This window comes from Eleutherodactylus coqui, chromosome 4, assembly GCF_035609145.1.
Source record: "Eleutherodactylus coqui strain aEleCoq1 chromosome 4, aEleCoq1.hap1, whole genome shotgun sequence".
NCBI classification, from domain to species: Eukaryota; Metazoa; Chordata; class Amphibia; order Anura; family Eleutherodactylidae; genus Eleutherodactylus; species Eleutherodactylus coqui.
Window position 1 is genome coordinate 74,158,600 of NC_089840.1, and position 4,267 is coordinate 74,162,866.

A 4,267-nucleotide genomic window follows, 5' to 3' on the forward strand; every position below is an offset into this window, starting at 1 on the left:
ACAATAAATTTATGGGGGGTGCAGACCTGTCTGACCAGGAGCTTCGGCCATACCTGGTTAAGTAAAACACCAGGGCCTGGTACAAAAAGGTAGCAATCAACTTTATTTAGATCACTGCCTATACTATCTAAGTAGTATACAAAAAGTTGAAGGGAACACTCACTTTCCTGCAGTTCCAGAAGCAAGTTGTTGAGCGCCTTCCATGTGAGACCATCCATGGTCCATTGTTGACACTGACACTTAACGTCATCTGACTACAGGGGGGTGTATTTTTAGATTCTTCCTAAAACACCCCCTTCAAAAGTAAGTGTTTTTTTTGTGGTGAACCTTATCTTACATCGGTATTTATTTACTTGGATGTCTCCAGGACAGAGTGTCTCCCATATTACTCCTCGTTGTGTTGCTAGCCTGGACCCAAGGCGTGGCAGCCAACCCATTTCTAGGTTGAGCCGCACATGCCAGGTGAGTCATTCCTTATTTGCATTTATCTAATAAGAGATCTCATATCAACTTTCGAGGTGTACACTGTACCAGAACTGTACCAGGTGATCACCAGCTTCATTTCTTTCACCAAGCCCAAATCTTCCTGTGATGGTTGCTTCTGGCTGGCTGACGACTTTGGAATGAAGTCGCCCATAATGTAAATAATGTCCTTCTTTGGCACTCCGTTTGGAGTTTTCTGGACATTGGAATGAAAATCTTCAATGGTAACATCGGCATCTGTCGTTGGGACATAGACCTGTAAGATTGAGATGTTCGCTGGCTTACCACGTATCCGGATAGCAATGATACGGTCACTGATAGTTCTAAAACGTTCTACTGCCTTTGAAGTCTGCATGTTTGTAATAAAGGCTACTCCATTCCTCTTGATCTCCTAAAGCGCTGTGCTCCTTTGGCTATTTTCTCTGCCTGCCGGCTCCTCTCGGCAGCTGAAGATGGATGATTGATACTCCAGCTTCCAAAAAAACTGCGCACTGTTTTGCTGCATTAGTGTATGAACACTCACAGCGCGCATGCACAGTCTCGGCAATAGCTCAGCACTCCCTGCTAGGTAGTGAGTGCTACATCACCAGTGACGTAACCTACACTGACCTGCAGAGAATGGACACTACATAACAGAAAGAAGAGGATCCGGATGGCATGATGTGAGGTGAAACGGGGACTGGAGGAGCCAGGAGAAGATCGGCGAGGGAAAGATGCGGTAAGCAGACTGACGGGGAAGGAATAGTTAAGCATTGATTTTTTTTTCTAATCACAGAACCCCTTTAATTGTAAAGAGGAGAAAAGGATGGACTGCGGGCGCAACCCTTGTATTGTGAAGTGCATAATAACATACATAGTAACATAGTATGTTAGGCTTAATGAAGACAGTGTCCATCTAGTTCAGCCTGTTTCAACCCCTAGTTGATCCAGAGGAAGGCAAAAACCCCAAGAGGCAGAAGTCAATTGGCCCATTTGGGGGAAAATTCCTTCCCGACTCCGTAATGGCAATCAGAATAATCCCTGGATCAACCTCTGATAGTTCCTACCTAAATATAAGACCCGAAACTACAAACCCGCTGGTCACCTAATGTCTATATCCTGTAATATCGTAGCGCTCTAGAAAGACATCTGGTCCCCTCTTAAACTCCTCTATGGATTTTGCCATCACCACGTCCTCAGGCAGAGAGTCCCACAGTCTCACTGCTCTTACAGTAAAGAACCCCCTCTGTGTTGGTGCTGAAACCCGCTTTCTTCTAGACGTAGCGGATGCCTTCTTGTTACCGACGCAGTCCTTGGTATCAACAGATCATGGGAGAGATCCTTGTATTGTCCGCTTATGTATTTATACATAGTCATTTGGTCGCCCCTTAGTCATCTTTTTTCCAGGGTGAATAATCCTAATTTTGATAGCCTCTCTGGGTATTCCAGTCCCCTCATTCCATTTATTAATTTAGTTGCCCTTCTTTGAACTCTCTTTGCATAAAAGCAAAGGGATTAACCCAATTTCTTCTTTATTAATTAATTAATAGCCAGCATAAATAATGCATTTTGGGGACGCAGCCCCTTCTTCAGAAATGCCCAGAAAGAATACAGGGATGTTACTGTATATTCACGTCCTGTACTCCCAGCAAAGAAGGAATGGCGGCACTGCCATCCCCAAAATGCATTATTTGTGCTGGCTATCATTTATAGCCATTTATTAATAAAGAAGAAATTAATCCCTTTGCTTTTATGCACTTTACATTACAAGGGTTGCGCCCCTCAGCTCATCATTTTTTCAATTAAGCATTTCTAAGCCCCGTTACCTATGGCAACGGTAACTGGACTGGCAGCGCCCTAGTAACTACTCTACAAAAACCTATTCTGGATTTGAGGATCACACAAGTAATAGGAGTCGCCCCCCCCCCCTCCCCTTCTCACTTTTCCAGCATCCTCCCTACTTTTTCCACACTTCTACATCTCCCAAATGCGCAACGCCCCTGATGCGTCCGCCACTGAAGCGTCCACCCCTGATTTGTCTGTCCTGATGCATCCGTCCCTGAAGCGTTGGCCCCTGAAGCGTTCGCCTCGATTTGTCTGTCCTGATGCATCCGTCCCTGAAGCGTCCGCCCCGATTTGTCTGTCCTGATGCATCTGTTCCTGAAGCGTTGGCCCCTGATCGTCCGCCCCTGAAGCATCCGTCTCTGATTTGTCCGCCCCTGAAGCATCCGTCCCTGAAGCATCCGCCTCTGATGCGTCTGTCCCGATGCGTCCTCCCCTGAAGCGTCCGCCCCTGGTTTGCCTGTCCCGATGTGCCCGCCCCTGGTTTGCCTGTCCCGATGCGCCCGCCCCTAATGCATCCGCCCCTGGTTTGCCTGTCCCGATGTGCCCGCCCCTGATGCCTCCGCCCCTGGTCTGCCTGTCCCGATGCGTCCTCCCCTGAAGCGTCCGCCCCTGGTTTGCCTGTCCTGATGTGCCTGCCCCTGAAGCATCGGCCCCTGATGAATCCTCCCCTGATGCATCCGACCCTGGTTTGCCTGTCCCGATGTGCCCGTCCCTGGTTTGCCTGTCCCGATGCGCCCGCCCCTGATGCATCCGACCCTGGTTTGCCTGTCCCGATGCGCCCGCCCCTGATGCATCCGCCCCTGGTTTGCCTGTCCCGATGCGCCCGCCCCTGATGCATCCGACCCTGGTTTGCCTGTCCCGATGCGCCCGCCCCTGATGCATCCGCCCCTGGTTTGCCTGTCCCGATGCGCCCGCCCCTGATGCATCCGACCCTGGTTTGCCTGTCCCGATGCGCCCGCCCCTGATGCATCCGCCCCTGGTTTGCCTGTCCCGATGCGCCCGCCCCTGATGCATCTGACCCTGGTTTGCCTGTCCCGATGCGCCCGCCCCTGATGCATCCGCCCCTGGTTTGCCTGTCCCGATGCGCCCGCCCCTGGTTTCCATTGACTGCAATATTTAAAAAAGAACATGTTTCTTTAGGCCATCGGCACACAACAGGATTTGGATAGTGGAATCTGCAATCATCACCCGCATGGAAGATACGCGGCATCCCACATCCATTAGCAAAAATAGAGCATTCGCATGTCCGCGATGATTCTGATTTCCACTCGCGGCCTGCAGCCCTTTACATTGCGGAATCCGCGTCATCACCTAGCGACGGCACAGGAAAAATAAGCATTTTTTTAAAACTCTGTAGTGCGCATGACCGTGGGCGGCTCGACGCAGCCATCCGCAGTACAAAGAAGAAAAGTGCCGGGTGCGCTGCGTTCTCCGGCCCGTTCGTGTGCAGCGGCCTTACTACTTGCGTGGGACAGAAAATCCCACCAATAAAAAAACGTACCGAAATGTATTCTTGATACATGTAGACGAATGTGCGCATCATTTCACTGCGTTTAACCCCTTATAGCCTATGGGGCCGTTAAACACTATATTCACATCCATTTTTTTGGTGGGAGAGTAAAAACGTTTGTGCTTCACATTTGACCCCATGGCAGTGTGTTGGGTCATTCTATGTAATAATACTATTATTATGCTGTTGTCCTGCACTGGTGCCCGTATAACCAGGCCATAGTGTGTGACTACAGCACAGCCATCGCACGTCCCCTCCCGCCCTATCATCCTCTCAGTTTCTCCTCATCCCTCAGCAACCAGCTAGAAGCTCCTGGCCCCGCCCCCTCTGCTTCCCTTATAAGGGCGGCCACAGTCTAACCACGCCCCAGTCTTGGCTGACGCAGGAAGCTGCCGACCACGCCCTCTCCTGCCGCGCCTGCTGCTGTTGCTAGGGAGCCGTTGCTATAGT